The sequence below is a fragment of the Sorghum bicolor genome, chromosome 7 (assembly GCF_000003195.3).
Source record: "Sorghum bicolor cultivar BTx623 chromosome 7, Sorghum_bicolor_NCBIv3, whole genome shotgun sequence".
Taxonomy (NCBI): Eukaryota; Viridiplantae; Streptophyta; class Magnoliopsida; order Poales; family Poaceae; genus Sorghum; species Sorghum bicolor.
The window spans coordinates 63003916-63022035 of NC_012876.2; the positions used below are offsets into that span (position 1 = coordinate 63003916).

The 18120-nt window shown below is 42.4% G+C and overlaps 1 pseudogene; it reads left to right on the forward strand.

Moving 5' to 3' along the window:
* On the forward strand, positions 14433-15477 carry LOC8063982 (annotated as a pseudogene).

The window sequence follows — 18120 nt, forward strand, 5'->3', positions numbered from 1 at the left end:
CATCTTTTTTTGAAAGTTTCAATTCCTAAAATTGTGTTAAGTCAAACTTTTTAAACTTTGACCGATTTTTTAAAGAAAAGACATTAAAATTTACAGTACCAAATTGGTGCCACTAGAAACTATTAAAAACGCAAGATTCCTTTTTCACCATGCACGTATGTTACTTGATAAAAAATAATCCAGAGGACTTTTAAGAATTTCGTGCCACATACAGCAAGGCCATAATGCTTGTTTAAGCAGCAAGCTTATAGGAGGAGTTTATGTCTCTTCATTCGTCTCATTCATCTTTGCATCACTCCCTTTCATTCATCTCTCTCAAGAATGATATAGGAGAATCACCTTCATCCCCCTTATGGTTAGCATTTGGTACAGGATGTTCAATTTATGCAGCCTATTAGCATCCTGTCAAAACAAAAATATAGGATTTCTGTTTGGCATCTATACATCTCCCACAAACAATAGCATGAGTACCAGCTGCGGTAGTAGTCCTCAGATCCTACATGTATAGTTATCGGGTCTGGCAAATTAGGATTCAAAACATGAGCTTGGCAGCAATTTCTCAAGAAGGTCCACTTCCACCAAGCGCCAGAAAAGATTCCAAGACTTCAAATGGATATAAAATTCAACATTTTCCATTTTTTATTTCAAACGTTTCCCTTTTAGCAAATTAATGTAACGTGGTAACAGCAAGATGTGCTACTGTTCTTTTGTTACAAACCACAGTAACTGATGTCTAAAACTATGATACCTTTTGAACAATGGCAATTGTTGTCTAAAGCCCTGAAGGTGTAATGTCTTGGCGTGGAAGCTGAAAAGAAAAGACAATTAGCAAAACCAGAGTTAAAAATTAATTAAAATAGCAGCATCCAGAACCAATAAAAAATAGATAATTAAAATGGCAGCATCCAGAACCAATAAAAAACAGAGTTGAAAATTTGTTGTAGCAGCAGTGAAATATTTTTATGACATATAAAAAACCTGGAAAATGTAAAAATAGTTTCTAATTACTAAATCCATGAGGGGTTGAACATGAGGGGTTGACCGGCACATTCCTACTTTAATTGTCTGTGAAGCAAATACACCTAATCTTTCTCTTGCCGTTAACTTGCCTGGCAGGAACCAAAAAAACTTGAATCAAGCTGTAAATTTTAGAGAAAAAAAATAGTACTTCTACCGATTTAACTAAAAAAATAATCCGAAAACATCTATATAGCAGTGGTAGAGTAATTTATTAACAACTTGCAGTGTCAGTGTGGGCAGCTATTGCATGACCACTTTGATGAATATTAAACAAAAAACCTACAGCACAGATAAAAAAATTGGAAGCACCATGCATAAGAGCTAAAGTTAGACGCATGATAAAGGACATCTAGCTAGAATAGTCGTAGATAAAGCATATCTTAAGAATCTAAATAATTGTTCCTACTACAGTGTCGACCTTGGTCCAGCAAGCAGATACTGCACAAAAAACAATTAAGAATTTAATCTATTGAGGTAGGCTGTAAAGCAAAAATCTATTAGCTTGTGTTCATTTAAAGGAATTAGAATCTGAATTGCACATGTAAGTGACGTATACCTCTGAGATTTTTTGCTGTTAGCAAAAAAAAGTTACTTGTAATGATAATCTGCTTCAGAGAAATATAACTGCTATATGCCTAATACAAACATAAGGAAATTTCAAGTAACTGCTCTATGCCTATAGAAACTTATGGAAATTTCAAATACATGTGTCTTTTTTATGATATGGCAGAAGCTGATTTTCGAATGCAGGTCTAAATCAGCTAGCATATAACAAAATAATAATTAGTAACTGCTTGGAAAGTAACTAAACATATTCATGGATTTTAGGGGAAAAGCGTATTAGATATATGAAAGACATTCAAATTTGTAACAGTAACTATGCTCATATCCCTTCTCAATATTTATGTAAGAACCAAGCAAACAACCAAAGATCATCGGAAAGACATAATGAGAACTCAGTAATTAGTTGGCTGCTCTATATCATATAATGAGAACTATAAAAATCATGAAACATGATTTTGAGAACTCAGTAATGCGTATCTGTACAATCATGAAACCTAAGTATATGTAATGCATAACCATAGAATGTATAAAAATCAAAAAACATGATTTTGAAATTTAATAAGCTAGCAGATAGTAGAGAACTACAAATATTGTAAAATCAATGTATAAACTAGTTAAATGTGAGAACATCAGAATGAACATATCTATCTAAACAAAAAAGTGCAAATTAAAACATAATACTAAATAAGTGCAGTTTAAATTTACTGAACTACACACCTTCAATCATTTGTACTGAATAACCCACTGACAGTGCATATTGATTCTCAATTTGTTCTGTGCAATGTGCATATATATATATATATATATATATATATATATATATATATATATATATATATATATATATTGCAAACTGCATATATAGAAGAAAATTGTAGTTAGGTTCGTAGCTCTAGGTTCAGCAGCAATATAGAAGCAGAGAAAATATTGACAGGAGCACAAGGCAATCTGTTAGAGGTATTGCATACCAAGTGAAACTACTTCAGTTAGTGAAAAAAAATTGTTTTGCAGGCTGATGTGGATGCCAGGTCTCATGGATGTACAATCAACTATGGTATGCCCATCTACAATTATGCACTCTTAGCTACAAAGTGGATATTGTGAAAACAGAAAAACATTAATTGTAACAAATAGTGGCCTCAGAACCAATCCTCTACGTTCATATGATCTTGTTCTTGGAGCTTAAGGGCCATAGACAGAATTTGCAATAGCATGAAAAGGCATCAAGATGAAAAATAAAAACAACACAAGAAACATAAGCGTCTGTTTTGTAGTAAGAACAACACCACCCAGTCCCTCACAAGAACAAGATCACCTTTTCATCACTAAATTGGGGATTTTTCATCATTTGCCACTATCTGAGAAAAGCCTTGTCCAACTCGTGAGAAAAAAGGCTTCAACTTTCAAAAACAAAATTTAGCAACGGAGGTAGGAGACGATGCTTTGCTCTGAGAGAGAGAGAGAGAGAGGCTCCAAATAATCTTGGAGCAGTGACACCCGGAGCATAAGGTGGGCGCACACATACGGTTGTGGGGAAACCAGGTTGCCACCCGAATGAACAACTCCACAACGGCATATTTGCAAAGAATATAAAATACAAATGACACCCATATCCGCAATGTTGCTGATATAGGTTTGCAGAGATTTGCAAGAATTGAAACTTATAAACTTTTGTTTCCCAATCCTTATGCTCCCAGGTAATAAAACAGTGACACCCATATCCGCAATTTTATAACAGTTCCATTGTACCAAGTCTCAAAATAGTAATATCAAGTAGAATCAACAAAAAATACTTCAATTTTTTACAAATCATTTGCCAACATTTACACAGTACATAAATGTGCCAACCCTGAGTTTAGCAAATAGTTGAGTAAACAAAAAATACTTAACATTTGATAGAGTATAGCAACATTCTAAAATAATTCAGAAAATCAACAAGAGAACTACCTGAATTGAAAATTATCAAGCAATCAAGCAGTTGAACAATTGATAGTGATAACCTCATTTATAATAGCAGAGGTTGGAAAGAATTGAAACTTATAAGTTTGTTAGGCCTCAGAATACTATATTTTATCACTTGACCATATTCTAGGAGCATCTGGGATCTGAGCACATACATAGAAAAGTATAGATTGCACAAAAAAGGGGGGAAAGGGAGGCATTGACCAACATGAAACCTGAAGCAGGCACAACCACATGATAAGGAATGCAGCCGCAAACAGCTGAGCATATTCATAGAAAAGTATAGATTGCACAAAAGTGCAAGAAGCAACTAAAGGGCACTAAAGAATAAATGGATCAGCACGAAGAAATGACAGATTGCCCAGTACCTCACTAGAATCGGTCATCAACTTAGATCTTTCCTCATTGAAAAAGGATGTGCATAGATTCATCACAGGCATTAAAGGCTACGGAAGAAAAAACTTAGGCTTAGAAAATAGTTACAAGTCAATAAGTAGTTATCATTGCACACATATGTGTAACCTCAACAATAGTTACTAAAACTTATGATTAAGTCATCATTGCACATGACCATAGCCTCAGTCCAATTAACATATTAAATCATTATATCATAACGTTAGTCTAAAGTGCCATCTTAGAAAAGAGAAAACACTCAGATTAAATATAGTTATCATCATCCTTGACATTATAGGAAATGGACAATACTGAAAATAGTAGGTAATTACAAACATGATACAATACTACAAGCAACACAAATCACACCAGCGAGGAAGAAGAACAGAGGACAAGGAACCAAAAACTGAACAAAAAAGATGAAAAAGGATGTGCTTGCTAAATTAAACAAGGTTAAAAACTCTTATAATATATTAAATTAAAAGAATAAAATAATTAATATTGAGGAATTATGGAATACTATTTATATAAAACTAGGGTCACAGGCTTAACTATCAAAGACTATTTATAAATGAGTTATGGAAGACGATTTATAAAAGACTATTTATATAAAAGAACCTATTAACTATAAAAGACTATTTTCTTAAAAGAAATCCTAGTTATTTTATAAAAAAGGAGTTCTATCTATTGGAAGTACGGAGTCCTAGTTTGAATCCACTTTCTCTGAACAAAACCAGTATAGCCCAACGCAACTTACAACTAATGCAGAGAACAATTACCTCCAATAGTGGATGAACCATTAATAAAATCATCCATGCATACCCCATTCCTGAATTAAGAATCATCTCCACTAGTAGATTAAATATAGTTATCATCATCCTTGAAATTATAGGAAATGGACAATACTAATAGATAAGAATCATCACAGATTAAACAACCAATATAGACATAGACATGTGCTAGGTTTATAAAAATCATCACGTAATCTATCATCATCGGCATGTGCTCAAATAAACCAACAGCAGAGGCAGTGCATCTATTGCCTCCATCAATCATATTGAAATAAAACAAGAATAGAATATATATCTAAAAATTAATCAAAATAGCAGCATCCAGGGCAATAAAAAAAATGTTGGTAATTAATAACAAGAAACGGTACTACAAGGCAGCTCAAATCACACCAGCGAGGAAAAAAAACAGAAAACTAAGGAACAAAAAATTGAACAAAAAAGATGAAAACCCTAACAAGAGGGAGGGAGAGTGTTAGAGAGAGAGGGAGTGGGAGGGAGAGACACCAATGTCGGATCTGAGGGAGAGAAGGAGAACTCGGAGGTAGAAGACGAGAGGGAGAGGAGAGAGAGCCGGAGAGGGAGAGGGGGAGAGGGATGGATAGAGAGAGGGGGACGGAGAGACGAAGAAAGACGGAGAGAGGGAGAGGGTGGAGGTGGAAGACAACTCAGAGAGAGGGGTAGAGGGACGAGCAGATCTGATGGGGGAGAGAGGGAGAAGACGGACGGAGAGATGAAGAGGTCGTCCAAGAGGAGGAGGTAGAAGAAGACTCAGATAGATAAGGTTGAGGACAAAGGGAATGGGCAGGAATGAAACGGGAGGACTGGAATGACTGAGAATGTTTTGGAAACGAAGTGGGAAAAGAGGGTGTGTTGACCAGTGCGAATCGCAAAGCAGCAAGAGGCGTAGGATAGGAGATGCGGCCGCATACGGTTGTGGAAAAACCGGGTTGGCATAGAGGCAGCATGTATGTATACATGCTAGCTATGGCTATAGTACTAGCTTTAATGGCATTATGAGTTTGGCAAAAGCTATCTAAATCTACTGAAAAGAGCTTGAATTTTTGGTTTGCAAGTGTTGCCAATACTATGTTACTATCATGCATATGCAGGCTTTTTATTATCCAATCGATCGGCAATTCGGTAAGTGAAGTCGTTATTATATCTTATTTGTATTATTGCACGTCTTCCATATTAGCTAGTATCACAAATTCACAATGCAAGTTTCTGTATGCTCATGTCTGTTTTTCACTTTTTCTTGAATTAGTTTGAATCTGTTTCGCGTACATTATACAATTTGATGATTGCTTGCAAACTCACTCCACCGGACAGAAATATTTTGAGCTGTGTCGACAGAAATATATGAAGATTATCAGATGGTTGGACTTCTAGGGAGTCAGGGTGCCCTCGAGTATGCACTGCACGCAGTATTACCTATATGCTGAGTAGTACTTGTTTTAAGCGTGGAGCGATGCTTCTTTCTTGAAAGTAGCTGAAGCCTGATTTTTCAGTTATCTAAAACAAATGTATTTGGAATATTTATTACCTCTATGCTAAGAGTAGTGCTGCCAGACTATAGTTGTTCTAGTGTAGAATGAATGTATGATTGGTGTGTGCTATATGTTTGTCCTATGGTCCATTATACATAAAACTTTATTGTTGTAATCTTATAAGTATGTTTTCGTAATCAATATGTATTGTGTAAATATATGGATATCTGCAATTGATTCTTGGCATTGCTCGCGTTCCATGGCGACATGCCGACCATGGCTATATTGTTTCGCTTAAGGAGATTGCCTTTGGTTAAAATCGCACCTTTAAGAAAGTACCAAATAAAGACCTTAACTTGAAGTTTTAAAGATACGATTTGGTTTACTAATTGTCTATACATACCTTAATTTGAACTTTTAAGATGTAATTTTAACTTTTGACATACAATTTTGTTTACTAATTGTTTATACATTGACTGTATCATAAGTGATTCTTGTTTAGTAAGACTCCATTTGTTTGAATCATGTTGATTGCCCAAATGTACGAGAAACAATCCCTGGACGAACTCACTGGAAGGGAAGAGGGAAGAGAAGCCATAGCTCACCGGAACCCTAGGCACCGCAATGTTCCTCAGATCCAGAGAAGGAGGTGAGGGAGGATAAGAAAGAGGACTCAGATCCAAACGGGAGGAGAAGGAGCACTCAGATGTAGAGAAAGAGGAGGAAGAGGGCTTAGATCTAGAGAAGAGCTAGCCTACCTCGTTGGAGCAGTCGTCATCGTCCTCGTCTCTAGTGGGGAGAGTGGGTGCCGGATCACAATGGAGCTCGCTGAAGAGGGGAGGAAGGGAGTACGGGGCAGCAGCGACTGTTGGGCATGAGCGCGGCGTTCTTCGTGGGGAGCTCGCGTGTCTGACTATGATAGCAAGCGACCAGAGACATGCGATAGAGGACGGAAATGGTAAGGGGTCAAAGGAATCGAAGCTGCACTTCTTTTCTCTAGTGAGGCATGACCTGTGGTTTTTAGTTGGGCTGCAGACAAATGCTTGAGCGATTACTTGTCGCTGGTGACGAAGACGAAGACGATGACGTAGGACCTTCGGATAGTGTCGCTTATTTGGATAATATTGACAGTGATGACAAGACCTTTAATCCCAATCACGAGGACTATTCGTTATACATGTAATACTATGTCTTTTTTAAATTATTGACATTTTTGTTTTGTTTATTTATTTTAAAGTCTCTAATATGCTTACTAATAAGTCTTGTTTCATTCTTTGTGTGTGCAGGTGTTTGATCAAAGATGGCGAGCAGGCGGCCACGACGTGACACACCCTCGGCCTACACGAGACGCCCTTCCCTCACTGGCGAGGCAGAGTCGTCAGGGGCAGCCGGCGCAGGACGCCGCAGGAGGGGGAGGCCTTCCACGACGAGTACCAGCCAGGGGCGTAGGAGGCCGCGGAGTCCCACCCCAGACCCCGTGGCTCCGACGCTGGAGGAGGAGTACCAGGAGGACGAGGACCAGGACGAGGAGCACGGCGCGGCGCCCGAGGACGAGGGAGGCGCGGCGTCGGGTGTCTACCAGCGAGGTCCCGCGAAGCTCCCTCCATACCCACTACCTCAGAGTCGGGCACTGCTTCGCCCTGTACCGCCCAAGTAAGTAAATCTAAATGATATCACAACTACCTCATCTGATAGGTTTGAGGGTTTAGAGAGAAACTGATAATTTTTTTCTAACTGGTGCAGGTCTTTGGATCTGGTGTCGGGTACTCCCGTGCGCGCTCCCCCGACCATCCTGGGTACCCTGTGCCAGAAGTACTTCCCCGGCCTCGTGGAGTTGGCGTCGGTGGCCCGCGAGCCGGCTACCACCTGGGACAGGTACGCTTTAGGGGAGGACGACACGTACCGCAACCCCCAGGAGTGGATACTGGCCGAGTTTTGGGTAAGTTCCTTTTACACAACAATAATTAATCCATTACATTAAAATCTATTTTTTTAAATAATAATTGGATGTATTATCTTTTGTGCATAGGTACTTCAGGGTGGAGGACGAAGACGTGGCCCTGGCAGAGTCTGTGGCGCACGCCTCCTGTAGGAAGTATGTCACCGACATGCACCACGAGGCGCGCGTCCAGGCAGTGATAGACTTCTACGCGTCGGCGCGTAGTATGACTATCACGAAGGCTCAGGCGCGGACGATGACGATGACCCAGGAGCAGTACCTGGAGGTAGATGAATAACATTCAGATTGTCTCTTTTTTGAATTTAATATATTCAATTATATCTTCATATCTGTCAAACACTCATTGTCTTGTAGGTGATTCCCTGGTGGTGCCGGGCGCATGCCGATGCCTAGGCCGCGATCGTGGGTAGGTGGTTCACGTAGGACTACCTAGACAGGCACGAGTCTCAGCGGGCACTGCGTCTGCAAAGACCAGCTGCCACTCACCACCAAGGCAGCAAGAGCCTCCCCGCCTTCAAAAAATTATATGTAAGTGATTTGTCTTCTATTTAGTTTCGCGTTTAATGTATGCTTGATTGCTCACCCTCTGTCGCTTTTCTCGTAGGAGGCTGCGCACCCGGACGAGGAGCTGTCCATGTTCACGGCTTGGGCTGCGTCTCACCAGACTGCAGGCCAACGGACCTGGGACGCAGCTGCCCCTCGCGAGGCGTACTCCGACCCCAACGTGTACGATAAGGTCCAGGAGTACACGTCGGCGGTACGGGAGCGGCACGGGCTAGAGTACGACGTCCGCACCGAGCCACTAGATGCCGAGGCCGTCATGAGGCTCGGTGGCGGTAGGAAGCACGGCCGGGCCTGGATCGCAAACGCCGCCATCGACCCCAACACCACCCCCACTCTCAGGCAGCTCAGAGCACAGAGCACGAGCTCCAGCCAGCCCATCCGCGCACGGCCGACTCCGACAGTGAGCATGTTAGCTTCGCTTCAGGTAATTCTAGGTTCACTCATAGTAAATTAATATTCTCGCCACTGAATTACATTTGCATTACTGAAACATTGGAGTGTAATCTTGTAGGCCGACAACGCCCAGAAGACGGAGCAGATCACGGCCCTCACTGCTCGGCTGGAGGCTGAGCGTCTCGCGCGAGAGGCCCAGGACCAGAGGATGGCTGAGATGATGAGGGTCCTGGCCGCTCTGGGGCAGCATACAGGTGTGGACGTCACGATGTCAGCTCCAGCGCCTCAGCTGCCGCCGCCGTTTAGTTCTACTGTAAGTGTCAAAGTTAACTTCTTCTTTGTAACTGTAGTGCAGAAATAATTACTGCAATCTCACATAAACATCTAACTGTTTGTGCAGCCTCTGTCGACAGCGGGATCCAATAACCCGCCTCGTACGTCACCGGATCCTGGAGCCTTCGACACACCACCCTCGACGCAGAGGCAAGACGGTTGGGGAGGATGGTGAGTTCTCGCAGCCCTACGGTGCGTACGTGTCGGCGGTTTGGAACTTTGGTTCGATTTGGTGAACTTGTGGACTACTGGATGTACATACATGATGTTCATGATATATATATGTGATGTTCGTGAGATGTATGTGCTCGTTGTGGATTCTGTGTGATGGTATATATATGTATCTGTCTTTTGTCTGGATGAAAATAAACAAAAAAAATTAAAATTTCTCTGGTCTTTGCCGAGGGCCTTGGCCATAGCCCTCGGCAAAGAAATTCAAAAAACAAACAATAATCAGGTCTTTGCCGAGGGCCTTGGCCATAGCCCTCGACAAAGAATTTCTCAGAAAAAATAGAAAACAGGTCTTTGACGAGGGCTATGGTCAAGACCCTCGACAAAGAATTCTCCAGAAAAAACAAAAAAAAAGACTTTGCCGAGGGCCTGCATGGTAGCCCTCGGCAAAGAAATTACCCAAATAAATATTTAAAAATTATTTGCCGAGGGCCAGCATGGGGACCCTCGGCAAAGAAATTACCCAAATAAAAATTTAAAAAATTCTTTGCCGAGGGCCCAACTTTGGGCCAGCAAAGACGCCGTCAGTTGTAGCCCGTGGCCTAACGACATCTTTTTTCCCCGAAGGCCGGCGTCAGCCCTCGGCAAAATCTTTGCCGAGTGCCCGACAAACGGCCCTCGGTAAAGATCCCTTTGCCGACGGGAAATTTCCCAAGGGCTCTTTGTCGAGGGCAGCCCTCGGAAAGCCTTTGCCGAGGGTCTTATAGCCTTTGCCGAAGGCCTGAGGCCCTCGGCAAAGATCCTGTCTGCAGTAGTGCCTGACATATCCCAGTTGGCGGCAGGCACCTTTGCTCGTTGCAGCAACTCCCAGCGGCCGGGCCAGCTGCCAGCAGCACCTCAACACCTCCTAGGCGCCCGCCAAGACCTTCTAGCCGCCCGTCCAGCTAGCCAAAGCCATGGCTACAGCCAGCCATGCCCGGGCAAAAGTGTGGCTACGCCCGAGCATAGAGAGGCAGTAGGCGACTGGCGATGATCACCAATGCCAGCGGCGGCGGCGGCCATGCCAATCCCAGTGGTGGCGGTGACTGGCAGGAACTAGGAAGCCCTAGGACAGGGAAAAAAACCAAAATCCGGCAAAGTGCTAGCAGTAGATCGATAGATTATTACCTCATCCCAGGTCTGTGGCGGCAGACAAAGATCGTCAACGCTGGACGGCGAGAGCTTTGGCGCAAAGAAGACCGGTCGCGCCAAAATCTCACATACAAAGGAGGAGACCGCACGAGGAAAATACAATACATGCGACTTAAGTACATGCAACTTTAAGCAGGTTTTTTTTAAGTGCCCAAAGATTGTAAGGTGAGTTTATGAGGGGTGGAGATGTAATTATTGCGTACTCCTTTTATATATATTTATAAAGAAAGTTGTTTTGACCAACGACACGGTCTTCAAAACCTAACTTTAATTTTTTATTTTTATAAAAATATTTATTAAAACTGTATATATATATTTATAAAAGTATTTTTAAGACAAATCTATTCATATATGATTTTTATATTTTCAAACTCACGTACTAATGTTAAAATTATTCATGATTTATATTCTTAATATTTGACCCAAATTTGATCCAAAACGATTTTAATTTTGTACCGAGGGAGTACTCTTGGAGAAGCTCCAACACACCGTCAATATAGATCGGGTCCAGGTGACCGATCCAATCACCTTGTGCAGATAGGGTTTTCCAACAGAAAACTAGATCTAGGCTTCGTCCTACGGCGGCGTTAGTTCGGCGCAGGCATAGCGAAAGGGGTAGGGGACGCGATCCGGCTGCAGCGCCGGCGCGCCGGAGGCCTGAGGCCTGAGCAGCCAGCCACACACACTACATACGCCGGTAAGCATATCTCATCCATTTTCTTAAGATAAAAAATTGTCGATGATCTGTTATTGTTGTTACTGTCAGCTTGTGAATAATTGGCCTTAATATTGTTCATCGGAATTGGATCAGGAGCATAGTAACGCACGAGAAGATGTTTGACACTCGTTTTCTCGAATTCAAGCTCGACTTCTCGCAAACCAAGAACCTCGCCGCCGGGGAGTTCATCAGCTCCGAGGATATCTCCGTCGGCGGCCAAGTCTGGAGGATCAACTGCTACCCGCCTGGTTCCAGGCCACAGAAGTACGGCGATCACCTATCGATCTACCTCCACCTCGTGAGCAAGCCATCCAAAAGCGTCAAAGCAATCTTCCAGGTCTTCGTTCTGGACAGAGACGGCGAGCCATCATTCAACCACACAAGAAGGTTCTTGAAGGTTTACCCATTACCGAAGGGCATGCAAGAGTGGGGGTGGCACCGGTTCGCGACGGGAAGCGACCTCAAGCTCCTCTACATGGTGCGCGGCGTCGTCACCCTGGAGTGCGGGGTCACGGTCGCCGCCGCCAGCAAGTACGAGACCCTACCCGTCCCGCCCCCCGACCTGGTGAGCCATCTCGGCAGCCTCCTGGACTGCGCCACCGGCTCCGATATCTCCTTCGTCGTCGACGGCAAGACGTTCCCGGCTCACCGGGCGGTGCTCGCTGCCCGCTCGCCGGTGTTCAAAGCGCAGCTCTTCGGCTTCTTGGCAGACGCCAGGATGTCGTCTATCACCTTGCACGACATGGACCCTGCGGCGTTCAAGGTTATGCTCCGGTTCATGTACACCGATTGCTTGCCTGGGGACGATGAGCTCGGGGACGCTCCAGCTCCGAGTGCAATGCTTCAAGACCTCCTCGCCATGGCCGATCGGTACGCGCTGGATCGGTTGAAGCTTTTCTGTGCCAAGAAGCTGTGGGAGTACGTGTCGACTGATACGGTTGGTGTTATTTTACACTGTGCCGAGATGTACAATTGCCCTGAGCTGAAAAGGAACTGCATTACCTTCGTTGCGGATGAGGAGAATGTCAAGAAGACGCTGTTAAGCGATGGGTTTCTTCAGTTGGTGCAGACGATTCCGGCGATTGTTGCTGAGCTGAGGAAGAAGCTGGGGGTATAGTCATACGTGCATATATATACCTGGGTGATTGGGTTGACATGTCCAATTCAGGGTTTTGGAACATGGAATCGCAGGCTTTTAAGTTTTATGGCGAATTGAGGACTGTTACTGAATAATGCTCATTACGCATGTATGCATTCGATGACTGAATTTTGTTCTTACTTACATTCTGATGGCCTCTGACTCACCGTTTTCATAATTATATATTTGAAAAGTTTAGTTTCTCCCGTTGTTATTGCGTATTAAATCATTTTTCTTTCTTCAGAACAGATGTTCATATCTCGCTATTGTTAATCCTATATATCCATATACAATATACGTTCATATATCTTGTAGTTATATTCTGATGATGCGCCATTTATTAGTTTAATTTGTTCCTTGTTTTTCCTAATGTGAATGAGTGACTAGCTAAGGCCTTGTTTAGTTCACCCAAAAACCAAAAACTTTTCAAGATTCTCCGTTACATCGAATCTTACGTGTCGTACATGGAGTACGTACAAACATATATGAAAATGTTTTAAAAAACTAATTGCACAGTAAATCGCGAGATGAATCTTTTAAACCTAATTATTTCATGATTGAACAATATTTGTCAAATAAAAATGAAAATGCTACAGTCCCGAAAACAAAAAGTTTTCGGAACTAAACAAGGCCTAGGTTCGTTATATGGCTCTACTAGCACTCCCAAGATCTTGGGTTTGACTTCACGTGAGAGCCAACGTCTTTCATTTTAGTATTTATTTTCTAGTAAAAGTTTTCCATTATATTATAATCTATAATCAGATGATGATAGTTCCTTGGTTAAATTTTCAAAGTACATGTGTTAACATGTGTGGTTGCAAGCACTTGCGTTTAATACATTTGATTAAATTTTATGAATTTAATTAAGTTTGAGTACAATGACTTATGAAACATAGTGTGGCAGGATAATCTAGACGGTAGCATACTGGACACAATGTTTGTACAAATAGGATCAACTAACACGAACATGATCGAGTGACACTTGTAATTCATACTGAATAGTATTAAGCATGATGTGGTTACATGGCAATTGTGTTATCATCAAGGTCATTTGGTCCACTAGTACACAGAGGTACAGAGGTACTGTATAGGCGGTTCGCAACCCTTTTTCTATAGGCGGTTTGGCGAACAGTCTGCGCTGGTTGCCTGTGGAAAATTTTTCCACAGGCAGTAACTGCAGGAGGTTCAGTTATGTCAACCGCTTGTAGAAATGTATTTTCATAGGCGCTTCTCTTAGCCAACCGTTAGTGGAAATGTTTTTCTAGAAAAATATGAAATCGGCTTTTAAAGTAGAAAAAAAGATTTCGCAAGTCGCGTATTTTTTCGCGTAAAATCACGCGCTACGCGTCTAGTGGGATTCAAATCTGAGACTTCGCCCTCGCGCGTAGCCTCCTTTGCCACTCCACCTATCACTCAGTTGTGTCTGTATTAAGTTTAGTTCCCCATATATATATATTTTCCTAAACCTATAGAAAAAGTTTCAAAAAGAGGAATCTAGTTGGCGGCGAGAGACGCGAACTCCGGCGAAGGTTTGCTGCTGCGGGGTGGCGAGGTGCCGAACTTGGTGGACTGAACCAGCAGACAAACACCTTTCCACCGTCACCTCCAGCGGCTAGATAGTGAGTCACCACCAGCGGTTTTAGTTTTTAAAGCCTGAATTTCTGTTATATTAGAAACTGCGGACATCTAACATTGTGATGCTTGATCGTTAAATTTGGCAGTGGACAATCAAGACCAATCGGCTGTGATGCAGGGACGGCCTATTGATTTCCGTTTCCACGAATTCAGATTAGATTACGAGCAAAACAAGCGCGATGTTTTCAAGGCTGTCTATTCAGACCCTTTCTCTGCTGGCGGCCACATGTGGAAGATAAAATGCTATCCACGTGGAATGACGAGCTCTGACAGCCACCGGAATCTCTATGTGTTCGTTCAGCTAGAGAGCCAACCCAGACTGAGCAGCGTCAGTGCCATCTTCGACGTATTCTTGATGGACAAGGATGGGAAACCAACTTCAACTTTTCACAGAATGACAGGGGTTCATCTGTTCCGAAAGCAAGGCTGGGTTAATTCTCGGTATCTCGCACAGGCTGATCTAACAGAATATCATGTAAAAGATGGATACATCAGGATCCTATGCGGCATTATGGTCGTAAATGATGACAGCTCTATTCCTGTACCGCCTTCGAACATTGTAGAACATCTAGGCAACCTGCTGGATATTGCAGATGGGGCGGATGTGTCCTTCATCGTCGGCAATGAGACCTTCCACGCACACCGAGCATTGCTTGCTGCTCGCTCGCCGGTCTTTAGAGCAGAGCTCCTTGGTTCCATGGCCGAGGCTACGATAGATGTCATCCATCACCTTACATGACATTGCTCCTGCTACATTCAAACTCATGCTTCGATTTATGTACACTGACACCTTCCCTGGAGATGCTGAACTTGGTGGGTGCCCCTCTGAAATGATTCGTCATCTACTGGCTGCGGCTGACCGGTATGCTTTGGATCGGCTGAAGCTTTTCTGTGCACAGAAATTGTGGGACATTGTGTCTGTTGAAACAGTTGGTGCTACCTTAGCTTGTGCTGAAATGTACAACTGCTCAGAGTTAAAGATCAAGTGCATTGACTTCTTTGCATTGGAGAAAAATTTCAGGCAGGCTGTGTTAACTGATGGTTTCGTGCAGTTGGTGCAGCAGTTCCCATCCATTATTGCCGAGCTGCGAGAGAGGCCTGTGGCGTGACATCACTGCAATTCATCTCCATCTATTGGTGTTCTGATATTTTGGTGACTGCTACCTTATATATATTTTCAAGCGTGCTAGAGGTGATCTACAGCTTAGAACTTGCTCTATCGCATTATTTGTTTAAGTATGCACTGTGCTAATGATACATGTGATGGTGATGCGGTGGAGGTTACCCAGGTCAGGTGCAAATTTATGGTTATATGCATCAGTAGCTTAATTGCATGTTTGTATGGATGTTTCTGTGTTTTGTTGGTCCTGTCCAGTCATGAAGCCGAGTTTACGCTTTTGAGATATTAACTCCGTTATTGCCTGTCCGCATATTTGGTCGTGATCAATCATAGCTTTACCATCATGCTCTGCTTATATATTGTGGTGATTGTTGTTTGATTAGTTTTCAAGTGTTTGGTATTTTAAAGTTGATTCCTTGTATTTGAACTAAGTTGCTGCATATACTGGTAAACTGAGACGAGGTTGTTGAGGATATGGTCACAGAACTCAGGCCATGGATGGATAGTGGCAAATTCTTATAGCTTAGTTAAGCTTGTGTTTCTCTGTTCTCTTGCCCCCTGCTCTGTCGGTCTGTCTGTCCTGAAACTGGATTATGCTTGAAGCTATGGGGTCTTTAGGTTTTTTTTATTATTATTTTGGTACCCTAGCTCCATAATTTCTTTCTGATCTACTCAAAGCTTGTAGGGTGTACTTGTATGTGTTAGACTATTGTAATTATAGATTTTTAGATAATAGCATAGCGCGCGTGTAGGTGTAACACTCGCGCTATGCTATTACCTAACAATCTATAATTACAATAGTCTAACAGTATGTCGTATTGCACTATTAATGCACCGTTGTTGCTGGCAAATTTCCAACTGGGCTTCGACTGCATGGCAGGCTGTTTGAAGGCTCTGAATGTCTCTGTCAAACCGATGAGATGACATGTTTTTGTTGGCCGCTGTTTTTACATCACCTGAGAAACCACAAATTAAAATTGTTATGTTATTGATTAATCATAAAACTAGTGATATGATAACGGATTAGACCCTGATATTGAACATTATGTTGGGTTATTTTCTTTCTGGACATTCTTTGGACAACAAAAGAACAATGTTAGATGTTTATTGATCACTGGTGGTCTCCTGATCAGCTATCAGCTACAATTGTCCAGTATATTTTGTAAGATCTGAGTTGTAAAGTGTCTCTCTCCCTCTGTCTCTCATATTCAGTGACACGTGTGTTGCCACCACTGTCAACTGCAGATTCTTTGAAATCCTGTCATTCAGGGACGAAGCCAGGAAAAAATTTAGGAGGGATGAACAAAAATGCTACATCGATTTAGCTCTATTATAACCCCTCGCAATAGAAAAAATATATTAGTTTGAAGTAGTCTTATATTAAAAACATTGATCAATGATGAAATTCATAAGAGATATCTAAAAAATAAAGGTCTCAGTCACCCTACCTTATAAATTTGTGTCTAAAATTAGAAGGAAAGCACTAGGGGCTCCGCTGACCCAGCAGCGGTAGGGGTCTGAAGCCCTCTAGTCCCACCGCTGGCATCGTCCCTGCTGTCGTTGACAAAACACTTGACCATAATGAGGAAGAATTAGATTTTGGGAACATAAGAAACCCATATGTCATGGGTCTCAACGGGCCTGAGGTGGTGAGCCCAGCATGACCGTAGAGGAGAGTTAGGGCCGGTCAGATCTAAGCAGCTCTGCTCAACCTGGGCCCATCGGGTTTGGCCTGGTTCATAACTTTTAGACAGAGTCTGGTCACAGTTTTTGTAACTTATTGGAAGGAAACACTAATGTGGAGGTGGCCAGTGACCTTGGTTTGCGGGCAGCAAGGTTGGCTAGTGATTGTGCTAACGCGGTTCGAAGTATCCAGGGCGAGGGGATGGGCAGGTATGGCGCCATCGTCTTGGAAATAAAGTCTAGAATGGAGAACTTTTCAAGGATTGATTTTGCCTTCGTAAGACAGGATGCACATCTTCTATAGCTAGAAGCTTTGTAAATTTACCAATAGGTAGACATGTTTTGTTTGTAGAGCCTCCTCATGGCATTTGTAAGTGTATTTCGTTGAATGAATAAAGACAGTGCTCCACTAAAAAAAAGTTTCCTAGACCTGAGCATGACCCTAAACTTTTCTTTTATTTGTTTCCTCACTATAATGCACGGACAGCCCAGGCAGGCCCAGTCCAAGCCCATCCCAAAAAATCAGCCCGTGAGATGGGTTCGGGCAGGATTTTATCCAACTTTTAAATAGTCTGCTAGAGCATTTGTTTATATATATATATATATATGTTCAGATCAACCGTTTGAGCTGAAAACTTGGGTTGTGTCAGTCGATCTTAGAGCAAGATCAATAAGTTGTCTCATACTTATCTCTAAAATCTCTTCTTTTTCCTATTCTTTCTCACAACACTTGCTATTTGGGCCCATCACTACCTATGCATCCGTGCCCAGTTTGATGCTTACATAAGAGCCAAGCTATCATCTCTCTCCTCTCTTCTTTCCTCCACATTAGTATTAACTTGGCTATAAGCCCATTATTATACTTGCTCTTAGAGACCAAATAGTTCAGAGGCTTGACTGTCTTTTTTAATTTCCTAATAAGAAAGACTTCACACAAAGTTGGCATATGAATGCGGGGAATGTATCCTGTGCAACCCAACTTCGTGTGCAACCTATG